The sequence below is a fragment of the Bombina bombina genome, chromosome 3 (genome assembly GCF_027579735.1).
Source record: "Bombina bombina isolate aBomBom1 chromosome 3, aBomBom1.pri, whole genome shotgun sequence".
Taxonomy (NCBI): domain Eukaryota; kingdom Metazoa; phylum Chordata; class Amphibia; order Anura; family Bombinatoridae; genus Bombina; species Bombina bombina.
Window position 1 is genome coordinate 258796514 of NC_069501.1, and position 15655 is coordinate 258812168.

Sequence of the window (15655 nt, forward strand, 5' to 3'; positions counted from 1 at the left end):
GTAAGACAATAACCAGTGACTTTATTTACAGCATTGCAAATGATACACACATGACTTTGTCCATTTCTTTACAGTGGGACCAGAAAAATATCCAAACCAAGGCATTAATTGATTCAGGAGCATCCAGCAATTACATTGATTCCACCTATGTAAATAAAAATAAAATACCAGTTATTTGCAAACGAAACCCTGTGTCCATTAAGTTAATAGATGGTTCATTCATAGAACAAGGACCTATTACACATCATACTGTTCCCCTGCTTGTAACATCATCCCAGGCACACACCGAATATTTATCTTTTGATCTCATATCCATACATCAGCATACTCTCATCCTAGGGTATCCTTGGTTGAAGAAACACAACCCAAACATAAATTGCTCCTGTTGCTGCCCGACTTTCTATGTGGGAAAAACAAGACGAATGCTGAAAGATAGGGTCTCTGAGCACAGAGACGACATTAAAGCAGCAGAAGATGGTGAAATCAGAAGTGGAGTGGCTCTCCACTTCATGAAACACCATAAATGCAATCCCCAGGACCTAAGAGTAACAGGCATTGAACACTGTTCCCTTCTTGGTAGAGGAGGAGACATTGATACTATACTACTTAGAAGGGAAACAGAATGGATCTATAAGCTACAGACCCTTATGCCCAAAGGGTTAAATGAAAAATTTGAATTTGCTGCATTCCTCAAATAAAATGACCACATTGACTTTAAAATTCCTATAAATTTAGTATGCAATATATACAAATTAGGGTTTCTCTTCAATCTGACTCTTCACCTTAGAATGACTTACAATGTCTGCTATTTAAAGGAATGCAGGTTTGTTCAATATGATTACTCTTAGTTATATTGAACATAATTCAATATATTTTCACCTTGCATTTAGGAATCAACAAACATATTTATCTTTACTTTTATATTATGTAGAAATTCCTTAAACACATGAATCGAGGGATCAACAGTATGCATGTAAAGCCTTTAACTTGATGTAGCTTAAAAACATGGACGGAAAAGGTTTTATTTTAGCATACACTGCAATAATCCTCTTAAGAACCATGGAAAAGTAGGCCTTTCTCTTCTATTCTTATATTTATTCTTATTTTTCCTTTCCGCATACATCTATACATAATCCTTTTTTTCCTTAAATGTTAGTTCTTTGGAGTTGCTTTACATAACTTATTATTTTTCACTGTGTATATATATTCACCGTATCCGCTTTTATCTATATAAATGGGCTGCGGCTCAGAAAATGCTTATTATTGGCTACTACTGCTACAGGTATCCTCCTATAAGCTTAAAGAAGGAGGTATATATTGCGGCTGCAATGGAAACCAGCATCCGCTTTTGCCCTGAGGAAACCCCTGTGCTCTCTGGTTGTCACGTGGGGGGTGAAACGTACGTCGGCAGTGACGTAAGAAGTGGAGACGGACATGCACGAAGGACAGATCGCTGTGGCGTTTACGCTGTGCTAGAATGTAGCATGTTTGAATTGAAATCTATCTACACACGGAAACCACTTGGAAGTTCTTTTACAGAAAGCAAAGACACGGTTGTATAATTAACTGAGCGTTTACCATCTGATTTTTCAGCTCATTTACCTGGACATCCGAAGGTGTTTTAAATGCACCATCTGTATACACAGTTCCTAGTTATGGGACATGCCTAAGCCCTGAAAAGGGTGACCACTACCTGTGTACACGTTTGTTTATGCTATTCAGATACTGTCATGTATTAAATGAGTTGTAATGCGCTGTAATTCATTTCCATTTTCTATACAACTGTAACAGACCGAAAAAGAGTTATTTTGGGATAGTTTTAACATAGATCCAGAATCAATATTATTCATGACACCGGATACCTTTATATTTGGTGGTGCCCGCTGAATACTGGAGTTGCTATATACTATCCCCATAACCTCTATTGGTCTTTGGAAATACTGTTTAACTAGTACATGTATATTGTATACTGCTTAATGCTATTAAGTTTTCAACAGTTAGTCTGTATACACTGGGGTTAAGAAACATAGATCCTGATATGTGATAACACGACACCTGATACCTCTCATTCAGTTGGTGGTGCCCGCTGTTACAGGTGTTGTTTTTTCTAGCCCCCTACAGACTATACTGTCCTCTATCAGAAATAATTTTGAGGATGTTTCCTGCACAATTTGGCCAAATTTAGGTATAGTGCACATGACTTAAGCATTACATTTTACATCTTACAATATTGGTTGTATAAATTCTCTATTTGTTTATCTATATACATGTGTTGTTTTGACATAGATCCTCAATGATCACTATGGTGGCGGATTTTACGCTTACACGTAACCACCCTCTAGTGGAGGTGTTGTCAATTTAAACAGTCGATACCTGTTTGCTCTTCTGGTTTCATTCTGTGTGAACTACAATAAAACTGCACAGCCAAATCTGTGCTTGTGCATTGGTCCAATCACGCTTCTTGACTCATCGATTCATGTGTTTTTTAATTTAGTGGTAACCTTCTATTCAACTTTAACGCTGGGTAGCATATGTGAATGTGGGGAATGAGTATATATCTACACACACCGCTATTTTAGCGGAGCTTTAGAATTCTACAAAGCTAATTAAAAATTATATAAAAAAAAATATGTGCTGTAATCCCTGTCTATGCATTATAACAATCTAATTGCGGTTGTTGTAGTATCTCCCTTTTTGATAATGATTATCTAAATATTTAACCCCTTAATGACAAGTGACGTACCAGGTACGTCCTGCAAAAACTTGCAGTTAGTGACAATGGACGTACCTGGTACGTCACTTGTCTAAGAGAGTGCTGGAAGCGATCGCAATCGCTTCCAGCAGCTCTCAGGGTATTGCAGTGATGCCTCGATATTGAGGCATCCTGCAATACCCTTTAGAAAGCATCCGATGCAGAGAGAGCCACTCTGTGGCCCTCTCTGCACCGGTAGCGATGGTGCCGGTTCGTTGGTGGGTGGGAGCACAACAGGGAGGCGGGTGGGCGGCCCATCGCTACCCGGCATCCGGCTCCTGTAAGTGCAATGTGCACGCCGGGTGCCGGGAGCGTGCGGGTGCGCGCATGCGCGTGCGCGTGCGGGTGCGCGTGCGCGCGCGCGATTACCTACCCACACTGACACCAATGAGTGGGAAGAGGGGGGGGAAAGTAAATATATGAGGATCTGGGAGGGGGAGGGGGTTGGGGTATTGTGGGGGGCTGCTACACTACAGAAAAAATTAAAATGGAAATAAAAAATAATAAAAAAAACACTTTTTTGGGGGGCAAATTGGGTACTGGCAGACAGCTGCCAGTACCCAAGATGGCGGCAATTAGGTAGGGGAGAGGGTTAGAGAGCTGGGGGGGGATCATGGAGGTTGGGGCTAAGGCAGGAGTCCATCACAGCTAAAACATTTTATTTTTTTTTATTAAAAAAAAGAAAAACTCCTTTTATTTAGTACTGGCAGACTTTCTGCCAGTACTTAAGATGGCGGGGACAATTGTGGGGTGGGGGAGGGAAGAGAACTGTTTGGGAGGGATCAGGGGGTGGGATGTGTCAGGTGGGAGGCTGATCTCTACCCTAAAGCTAAAATTAACCCTGCAAGCTCCCTACAAGCTACCTAATTTAACCCCTTAACTGCTGGGCATAATTTACGTGTGGTGCGCAGCAGCATTTAGCGGCCTTCTACTTACCAAAAAGCAACCCCAAAGCCATATAAGTCTGCTATTTCTGAACAAAGGGGATCCCAAAGAAGCATTTACAACCATTTGTGCCTTAATTGCAGAAGCTGTTTGTAAATAATTTCAGTGGGAAACCTAAAGTTTGTGACAAAATTTGTGAAAAAGTGAACTTTTTTTTTTATTTGATGACATTTGGCGGTGAAATGGTGGCATGAAATATACCAAAATGGGCCTAGATCAATACTTTGGGTTGTCTTCTAAAAAAAAATATATACATGTCAAGGGATATTCAGGTATTCCTGACAGATATCAGGGTTCCAATGTAACTAGCGCTAATTTTGAAAAAAAGTTGTTTGGAAATAGCAAAGTGCTACTTGTATTTATGGCCCTATAACTTGCAAAAAAAGTAAAGAACATGTAAACATTGGGTATTTCTAAACTCAGGACAAAATTTAGAAACTATTTAGCATAGGTGTTTTTTGGTGATTGTAGATGTGTAACAGATTTTGGGGGTCAAAGTTAGAAAAAGTGTGTTTTTTTCAATTTTTTCCTCATATTTTATATTTTTTTTATAGGAAATTATAAGATATGATGAAAATAATGGTATCCTTAGAAAGTCCATTTAATGGCGAGAAAAACGGTATATAATATGTGTGGGTACAGTAAATGAGTAAGAGGGAAATTACAGCTAAACACAAACACTGCAGAAATGTAAAAATAGCCATTGTCATTAAGGGTAAGAAAATTGAAAAATGGTCCGGTCATTAAGGGGTTAAAGGGTCTGCACATTGGTTATTATTTTTTCCTTCATATAAGGTTTTGTTTGCACCTGGGCGTTGCCATACAGTCCTAGGTAAAGAATTATTAATCTGGCTCTACTAGCCTCCCTTTCCCTACCCTTTCTCCCAAACATAAATTGGGTTTCCAATAAGGTAACATTAGATTCTGCCTTTTGCTCAAACACTTGTTACCCACATCAAACCATAGCATCACTTGATAATGGTTTACCCTCGTGTTATCAGGATTTGGCAGAAGTATTTAATTTAAAAGAGGCAGAAAACCTTCCACCCCATAGGGAATTTGACTGCCCTATCGATATAATACCTGGTTCCAAAATCCCTCATGGTAAGATCTATCCTCTCTCTCAAGAGGAACTTCAATATATTAGAAATTACCTAGACGAAAATTTACGTAAGGGATTTATTTCACACTCCACATCCCCTGCAGCTGCAGGAATGTTCCTAGTAAGAAACAAGGATGGTACCATAAGACCTATTATTGATTATAGGGCATTGAATAACATCACAATAAAAAACAGGTACCCTTTACCTTTAATACCTGAACTTTTGGAACGTCTAACTGGTGCAACTATTTACACCAAATTAGATTTAAAAGGAGCTTATAATTTGATTAGAATCAAGGAAGGTCACAAATGGAAAACGGCATTCAGGACCAGATATGGCCTTTTTCAATATAACGTAATGCCTTTCGGTCTGAGTAATGCCCCAGCAACTTTTCAGTTTTTTATAAACGAGATATTTCGTGACCTGATTGACGTTTGTGTCATAATATACCTTGATGACATCCTAATTTATTCTAGAACACCACAGGAACATGAAAAGCATGTACGATGGGTACTAACTCGTTTAAAAGAACACAAATTATATGCTAAACTGGAAAAATGTTCTTTTCATGTCACAGAAATAAAATTCTTGGGTTATATCATCAGTCCCAACAAAATACAAATGGATCCGGAGAAGGTATCAGCAATTTTGAATTGGCCTACTCCAACTTCAACAAAATCTGTACAACGATTCATTGGTTTTGCGAATTTTTATAGAAAGTTTATTAAAAATTTCTCTTCAATCGTTAAACCATTAACAGCACTTACTAGTGAAAAACAAAGATTTAAGTGGACAGAATCCGCAAGTCATGCTTTTAACAAGTTGAAAGAATATTTTACAACAGCACCCATCCTAGCTATGCCAGACTTTGAATTGGAATTTATCCTTGAAGTCGATGCATCCGACTCAGGTATCGGTGCAGTATTATCACAACAAGATAAGAACAAGACTGAGATTCATCCTATTGCTTTCTATTCAAAAATGTTGACTAGCGCTGAGAAAAACTATAGCATAGGAGATAAAGAACTTCTAGCTATAAAACGTGCCCTAGATCACTGGAGACATTTATTAGAAGGTTCCAAACTGCCTTTTAAGATTTATACCGACCATAAAAATCTTGAATTCCTAAAAACAAGTAAGACCTTGTCTGCACGGCAAGCAAGATGGTTGATATTCTTTGATCGTTTCAATTTTCTTTTAACATACAGACCGGGACACTTGAATACCAAAGCCGATGCTCTCTCTAGACTACATGATCAAGACACTCAAGTTCAAATCAACCAAATCATTCCAAAAGAAAAAATTATAGGTTTACTAACACCTTTAGAAGAATTAAAGCATGAACCACCACATGGGATAGACTGTCAGAAAGATTCCAATACTGGTCTTTTTTACCATAAATCTAAACTCTATATCCCCCAACAAATGAGATCTTCCATTCTTAAACAAACCCATGATGGGACACTAGCGGGTCATCCAGGTATTTCTAAAACTATTGACCTAACCAGGAGAAATTATTGGTGGCCACTCATGGATACTTATATAACAAATTACGTAAAACATTGTGATACCTGCGCCAGAAATAAGTTAATACACAAAAGACCATCAGGTCTTTTATCTCCTCTGCCTATTCCTGACAAACCCTGGAGTACCATATCAATGGACTTTATTGTTGAGTTACCTGAATCCCACCATTACAATACTATCTTAGTTGTCATTGACCATTTAACAAGACTGGCTCATTACATTCCCCTAAAAGGTCTCCCTACAGCTTTCACAACAGCTCACGTTTTCCTAGACAACATAGTTCGCTTACATGGACTGCCTAAAGTTATTATAACTGACCGTGGTACTCAGTTTACCTCTAATTTTTGGAGATCTTTATGCAAGCTAATCAAGATTGATTCAAGATACTCGACTGCATTTCACCCCCAGACAAATGGTCTTACGGAACGACTTAACCAAACCCTTGAGCAATATCTTCGTTGCTACATATCTCATCTACAGGATGATTGGTCATCTTATTTACCTTTGGCGGAGTTCTGTTACAACAATACCACTTCTTCATCAACTAAACTATCCCCATTCTTCGTTACTTACGGATATCATCCTACCACCATCTCTTTATCCTCTCAACAAGTGAACTCACCCTCTGCATTGGATTTTGCGACTACTTTACAAGAAAGGCTGGACATCCTGAAAAAACATCTTTCAGAAGCTAAAGATTATCAGAAAAGGTTGTATGATACCCATCACACAGCCGGTCCTTCTTATCAAATTGAAGATTTAGTTCTGCTCTCGACAAAGAATCTTAAACTTTCCGTTCCTAGCAAAAAGCTAGCAAATCAATATTTGGTTCCTTTTAAGGTGTCTAAAATAATCAACCTCAATGCTGTGAGATTGGAGCTTCCTCAGGATTTTAAGATTCACCCCTCTTTCCATGTCTCTTTGCTGAAGCCATATCTTCCATCACCTCAGTCCCTCTCCTTGTCTCGACCACCTCCGATACTCATTGATGATCGAGAGGAGTATGAAGTCGAAGCTGTGTTGGATTCTAGGATCCATAGGCGGAGGTTGGAGTACCTTGTGAAATGGAAGGGTTATGGTTCGGAGGATAACTCTTGGCAACTTCATTCTGATCTTCGCACTCCCCGTCTTCTGTGAAATTTTCATCGCCGCTATCCTGAGAAACCTAGCTTGGAATCCCCTGGGGTGCTTCCTTGAAGGGGGGGAGATGTGGTATACCTTTAACTCTAACCCCTCCTATGTGGTCTCCTCCCTATTTAAGGACTACCTGTAACATTCATTTACTGCCTGATTATTGAAGTCATACCTACTCTGTTGTAGCTATTCTTATTTCAGGTCTCCTATCTCTTGAATCCTGAGCAAAGTAACATTCCAATATTTACTTTTGCTTCCTTTGAATCTCTTATGATCTTGTCGCAACTTTGTTATTACCGAGCCTGGATCATTGAACGGCCGGATCTACTTTTCTACCGCTACCCGGAAGTAAGCCGCATTCACACACGCTGCCTGTCCCAGACACGGATCTCCCAATGCGGTAACGGAACACTCACGGTCCTCAAGGTGGTAACGTACACGAACAAAACTAAAGCCTTTAAGCTTTTTACCTGCTTGTTTGTTGTCACCATTCTGAATTATTGGGCAAATCCTATTATCTGCAATATCCATTACAAACAAACAATGTGTGTCTGCGGAGTGTTTGAACTTGTAAATATTTTAGGATGTGTGTGATTGCGTGAAGTAAAAGGAGATCATTTTGTTACTATCATTACTGATTTAGACCGTGTCAGTATTTCTACTCCATCTGTGGCTTCCATTTAGATATATATTGAACATATGATATGTATCTTATTAATAAATCCTTATCTTTATTAACACCTAAGTCTGTAGTTAATACACCAATTCATCATATATTAAATGTCTCATATTGTCTAATCAGGCTACATAGAAGTAGTTTTCTGATTAGTACAAAAAAGAGCAACAAGCTCTAATTTTAGGGCTAACCTTTATAACAATTGCACAAAAAACTTGTTTTCTGAATTACAAAGCTCAATATACCACAATTAGAGACAGTTATAAATAGGTGACTATAGTGTGCAGCCAATGGCTGTGTGGAATATAACAGTGTTCTGCACTTCCATTTCTAACAGAAATTTCAGAATGAAATTACAGGAAAAGGGGACAAAATAAATAATAAAAGTATATTGCAGACTTCCTTTTATATATGCGATTTATCATTTTATATTACCATCTCAAAGTGTTTAATGTTCCTTTAATGGGTTAATCTTGATACAAGGAAGCCTGCTCCACATGAAACAGATCCCAGGGACTGATGGCTAACAGAGATGCAAAACCATGAACTACCCAGTATTTTGTTTTACTAATTCTTTACTTTACACATCATCCTTTCACCTCTCCATAGACATTACTATTGCATAATGTACTTTAAGTGTATTTAATGTGATAAAGATTATTTGAAGTAGCCCATAACAGAATACAACTTTAATTATTTTTCATTTTGGAACAAGAGAAAAAATTGACAGAGCTATTTAGACTGTAATCTCTATAGGGAGTAGGGCCTTGTAAGTCTTGTGTCCCAGTCTGCCTTACCTGTATTTCTTCTTTATTGTACCTACTGTATAACACTGTGTAATCTGTTACAAATAATAATAATTGTGTTAGAGTATCCAGGGGTGTATATTGGCCTAGGCAAACAAGGAACTTGCCTAGGGCGGCAGATTGGGGGGGGGCAGCACTTTTCGAGTATCTGTTGGAAGAGGCAGGTGACTTAACTAGTGCTAGCCATCTGGCACATATTAAGCAGCCATAGGGGAAAACCATGGGCCAGTTGGTAAGCACGGTCGGCACTGACTCACCTCAAGAAACTTTATGACTAGTCCACTGAGCACTAAGCCTCATCTCGCAGTTGTAATTAAAGTACCTGTCTAATATTTTTTGTATTATACCTTCCTGTACTCTGTCTGGCTCTGTATGCAAGATTGCCCGTGGTTATATCTGTAGGAAGTTACAGTTACTTACTTTAGAGGGGCAGCAGAATTTTTGAGTGCCTAGGGCAGCACAAAACCTAAATACGCCACTGAAATTGTCTAAACTGTATATAACTTACTATGTAACAGTGATGTTTATAATTATATAATCTTATGGGATTACTCAAAGTAAGACACTTTAACTGTAAAAAAAAATACTAAGCAGGCACACATTGTAAACACTTAGTGGTTAACACACACTCTCTTTAGTATTGTACTGTTGCTAGCGTATATCTGTGCACAACCCCTGCAAAGCAGAAAAAAATATAGTTAAAGTCAGGTCCAGAGCAACAATTCACTACTGGGAACTAGCTCAACACATCTGTTTAGCCAATGATAAAAGACAAATTGAGAAAAATGTGTGTAGCCACCAATTACCAGCTAGCCCCCAGTAGTGTAGGATATTTTCACATTCTTTGCAAAAAAGGATACTCGAGAACAAAGTAAATGTAACAATATGAGTGCATTTAAAAGTGTCTTAAAATGAAATGCTCTATCTGAATAATGCAAGTTTAAAGTTGACTTTTCTATCCATTTGAATTGTGAAGCAGTTTCCTGTCATATGCTCAGGATATTTGAAATGCGATATAATTGTCTGTAGATAAAGTTGCTTAAAGGGCCACTAAACCCAAAATCTTTCTTTCATGATTCAGATAGAACATACAAATTTAAACAACATTACAATTTACTTCTATTATTTATTTTGCTTCATTTTTGATATATCCTTATTTGAAGAAAAAGCAATGCACATGGGTGAGCCAATCACATGAGACTTCTATGTGCAGCAACCAATCAGCAGCTACTGAGCATATCTAGATATGCTTTTCAGCAAAGAATATCAAGAGCATAAAACAAATTAGATAATAGAAGTAAATTAGAAAGATGTTTAAAAATGCATTCTCTTTCTAAATCATGAAAGAAAAAATGTGGGTATCATGGCCCTTTAATGTTAGATTTGTTATCAGTTCTGTTCTCATGTTTTGCTCCTACAAATAGCAAGACAACATTACATTTACTTCAACTCCTAAGTTGAATTATTCTGATCCATAATGTTCCTTTACAAGGAGGCTGTTGTGTGTAGAGTAAAGTTAGGGAATTATGCCTTATAATGGAAGTCATAAAGGGGTGGTATGAAGAAGCAGATTTTGATGGCAGATAAGACGCAGAAGGTCGATCAGTGTTGCCTTCTGAAGTGTCCTTATGCATTTCCCATAAATTATTGAAATGGCCAAAGTCAAAATTAAACTTTATGATTCAGGCAGAGCAATGTGAAAAAACTTACTTCTGTTATCTAATTTGCTTCATTCTCTTGGTATTCTTTGTTGAAGAGTGGCCTCATATCAGCTCAGTGGTGTACATGTATATTTGTTTTTTTTTAGTATACTTTGTTACAAAGAATATCTATGTAGGATCAGCAATTCACTACTGGGAGCAAGGTGCTGATTGGTGGCTGCTCATATATGCCTCTTGTCATTGGCTCTCCCGATGTGTTCAGCTAGCTAATAGTAGTGCATTGCTGCTCCTTCAACAAAGGAGAAGGAAGTAAATTTGATAATAGAAGTTCCATGGAAAGTTATTTAAAATTGTACTAACGTTCAGTTAGGCAACACCAGTCATTTATGATGTCAACCTGTTGGTGCTTTATTTGTATGTAGGGAATAGAAAATACTGATATAAAGCACTATCTGTGTGTAGAAGACATTTTACTTTCAGAATATAAGATTTAAAAAAACAAAAACAAAACATTTCTGACTAATGTCTAACTTAAAATTATTTTTCTATTGTGGCAAACTATAACAATTTATTCAATGTCTCGTCAGCCAAAGCTGCCACCTTCTGGATATGATTGGAACAGCAATATGTTACAAATTATTTTTAAATAGGAGTCGTTTTGTGAGCTCAATTTTTATTTGCAAAAACTACTAGTAAATAGAGCTGTTTTCTCTTGGGCTAACAATCCATATAAAAGCTTTCATGAAATGTATCTCTTCTTCAGATCTGAGTATACAGATCAGTTTTTCCTCCTGTACCTGCAGCTCTCTTTAAAGCCACACTCTTATTTTACTCCATTACAGAAGCCAATTAGTAAAACTCTGCATATGTATTGTTGTACTTTTACAGGTCAGTGATGTTACCGGCTTTTAGACTGCTGTACCTTGCACTTTGGATTAGCTCACACAATACAAAGCAGAAAAGTAACATAAACCCTCTCCCCCCCAAAAATGTTCTCAGGAATAATAAAGAGAAATGCAGCCACTACAAAAATGTACAGCTCCAGCACTGTATTATGCACGATAAACTGAGGTGCATGATATGAATGTAAAAACTAAAAAGTGCACTAAAAACAGCTACACATCAACCAGTAAAAGAAAAGTATATTTTATTGCTGCTAGTAAGATAACAACTCTTAATGCAAAATAAACATATAAAACCTAAAACCACAGGAGGTAGTTCAATAAAATGCAATTGCATGTGGGAATGCTAAGAATATGTCCAGACAGTCTCCGGGAATGCTACCGATAAAGCAGCCTTTATGTGCCACTGCTGAAATTAAAAGTTCCACTTTGTAGATCTTTGTGATATTGGAAATCCCTCCAAATCATTCAATACTGCCAGAACATGTATTTACTTGCCTTTATTCTGGCTACACATCCGTCTATATTGATGTCCTTTGTGGGCTATTTCGGACCTTAACGCTTCGGTGTGCATGTCATCGGCTGCTCATCCGTCTCTGGTATACTTTCCAGGAGCTCTTGTGGATCTTACCACTGTGGTGTGCATCTCATATGCAGTGGTTCTCCACTCGTTACACTTCCGTGTTCGCAGTCATGTGGTCCTGTTCAGTCAATGAGAATACTCCTTAAGCCATATCCTTGCGATGTACAGCGAGTTGCTTCTCAGGATGATATTCCTCCTTTACTCACAGAGCGCTCTGTTAAAAGTAGGAGCTGTGAGTCCAGATATGTCTACGCGTTTCAGCCTCTTACAGGCCTTTATCAAGATGACTGGATCTTCCACTGGCTGCCTTTTATAGAGGGTTTAATTCTTTGTGGAAGTGGTCACACCGGCTTGCTCATTAGTGCATTGTAGTTATCATGTATCATATATTTCCCATTTTGTTTTTGTTGTTCACTTATACAATAGGTGCATTCAGTAACATTTTGTATCGTATAATATCAAACATTAATAAAGTGTTAAGATATTGAGATATGACTTGTCAAGAACACAGCAATATCACTGATCTGTGTATGTGTACCTGTCAGGCTTACGTGAAAAATTCCTGTAATAAGAATGAGTCTCATAAGAAAAGGACCACAACTGCAGGTATAATGATATGTTTGAATGGGGGAATGTTGAACACTGTATATCAAGAAGATTATACTTTCTTATTGCTATAGTGTATATACATTCGCCTTCCTTATAATATTAGGCAATGCTGACTTAACAACTGAGATGGCAGACTTTATGTAGTAGGCGGCACAAGAATTCCAAGCAGGTGTGAATGAGTGCAGTAATCATTTATAGGGTAAGGAGGAAATGGGCTTGATATAAGGTGCAAGGATTTAGAGGCCAAAGGATAGATGGAGAACCAGGTCCGCTAGAAATATGACAGGATCCCCCCCCAAATGATCAACTTCGGAGATCAGGACCAGGACGGTCAGGATTCCGTCCATGAAACTGAGCCAGGAGCCGGGGCGCAGACAAATTCGAGGCAGGTTCCCAGGAATCCTCAGAGGCAGGGTAACCCTTCCAATGAATCAAATACTGCAAAGCCCCGCGGTGGATGCGGGAGTCAAGGATCTGTTGAACCTCATAAACATCCTGCGGGACTGGAAGAGTAGGTAGATGAAGATCCTGGACGGTGTGGTGATGCAAAGCTCTATAAGGTTTCAGAAGATAGACATGAAACGTAGGATGGATCTTCATATGAGCAGGCAGAGAAAGAGTTACGGCATTTGGATTCACTATGTTGTCTATCGGGAATGGACCGACATAAGTAGAGGACAATTTCTTGGTTGGAAATGGCAATCGTAGGTTACGAGTGGAGAGCCAAACATAATCCCCCACCTGGTAGTTTGGAGAAGGCAAGCGTTTTCTGTCGTAGTGACCTTTATATCGTTCCTTAGCGAGATTGATGTTTTCAGTGGCTACAACGAAAGCATCAGAGATGGTGTTAATCAATTCGTTCACGACTGGATGGGTGTTCAGAATGCTACTCTGCCATTGAAACGTGGGGTGAAATCCATAGTTGATGTAGAAAGGAGAAGTTTTATTGGTGTTGTGGTATGTATTATTGAAAGCGAATTCTGCTGTGGGCAGGAGGTCAACCCAATCGTCCTGACGGGCCAATATGAAACAGCGAAGGTACTGTTCTATCCACTGGTTGGTCCTCTCTGTTTGACCGTTGGTCTGTGGATGGAAAGAAGTGCTGAGACGCCTTGTGATGTTAAGACTAAGGCATAATTGTTTCCAAAGTTTACTAGTGAACTGAGTTCCTCTGTCCGAGGTGATGGAATTAGGAAGGCCATGGAGTTTGAAGACGTGGGTTAGAAGCAAGGTAACCGTCTCCATAGTAGTGGGTAGTTTATGGAACGGGATAAAATGAGCCATCTTACTAAAAAGATCGACCACTACCAGGATAGTATTTTGTTTCTTCGAAAGTGGTAAGTCTACAATGAAGTCCACTGCTATATCTGTCCATGGTCGATCGGGAGTAGGAAGCGGTATCAGTTTACCGGTAGGTGATGTTCTGGTGGACTTTGATACGGCACATACTTTACAAGATTTCACATATATCGCTGTTTCATTCAAATAGTCGGGCCACCAAAAGAATCGAGCAACTAATTCTTGTGTCTTGTTTATACCCGGGTGTCTGGCTAGAACTAAGTCATGGAGGGTAGCAAGTACTTGCTGTCTGAGAGATGGTGGTACGTAAACCTGATGTTGGCGGTAGTACAACCCATTGTGATGTTGAGCCAAATCTTTTTTAGGTAAGGTTGTATCCCGTGTCTGTTCTATTTTGAATGTGTCGATCTGGTCTAAAGAGAGACCTAAAAAGTTTTCTAGAGGTATGAGTGAACTTTCATCTGGGATTGACACCGGGGGCGAGAGTTGACGTGATAGTGCATCTGCCTTCTTGTTCTTTGAAGCAGGCCTGTAGGTGATAAGGTAGTTGAAACGTGACAGGAACAAGTTCCATCGTACCTGGCGTGAAGAGAGCGTACGATTACTCTTGAGATATTCCAGGTTTTTGTGGTCTGTGTATATCAGAACAGGTATGTTAGTTCCTTCGAGCAAATGTCTCCAGTGCTCTAAAGAGGCCTTGATGGCCAAGAGTTCCTTGTCCCCTATGGGGTAGTTTATTTCAGGAGTGGTCATAAGTCTGGAATAATAAGATACTGGATGAAGAGGTTCTGTTGGGGTTTGTCTTTGTCTTTGGGACAATATGGCCCCTAGTGCATAATTAGAAGCATCCACCTCTAATACATATTGATGGTTGGGCTCCGGGAAACGTAGAATGGGGGCAGATGTGAATGCAGACTTCAAATAGTCAAAAATATAAAATATAAGTCATGAGTCCAAATGAATCTGCCCTCCATTTTGGTGAGGTTGCTAAGAGGTCTAGTCAAGGCGGCAAAGTTCTTAATAAATTTACGATAGTAATTGGCAAAACCCATGAATCTTTGGACATCCTTCTTAGTCTTGGGAGGAGGCCAGTCAAGGATAGCCGATACTTTGTTTCCTTCCATTTGAATACCCTTTGGTGTGATTTTGTAGCCAAGAAACTTAATGTGTTTTGAATGGAAAATACATTTCTCTAATTTCACATAAAGAGAATTATCTCTTAATCGTGTGAGAATAATCTTTACATGTTTTATGTGTTCCTCAAGAGTGGAAGAAAAAATAAGAATGTCATCTAAATAGATAACAACAAAAAGGTCCAGTAAGTCCCTGAAAATGTCGTTAATAAAATACTGGAAAGTGGCAGGGGCGTTACAAAGGCCGAATGGCATTACAGTGTACTCATATAACCCATAACGGGTGCGAAAAGCTGTAAGCCATTCATGTCCAGGTTTTATGCGTACCAGATTGTAAGCGCCCCTTAAATCTAGTTTGGTATAGTAGGTTGCATCTTTTAGCCTGTCTATGAGTTGGGGTATTAACGGTAGGGGGTATCTGTTTTTTATGGTACGTTTGTTCAATTCCCTATAATCTATAATCGGCCTAAGAGACTGGTCTTTGTTTTTAACAAAGAAGATTCCAGCCCCTGCAGGAGAAGTCGA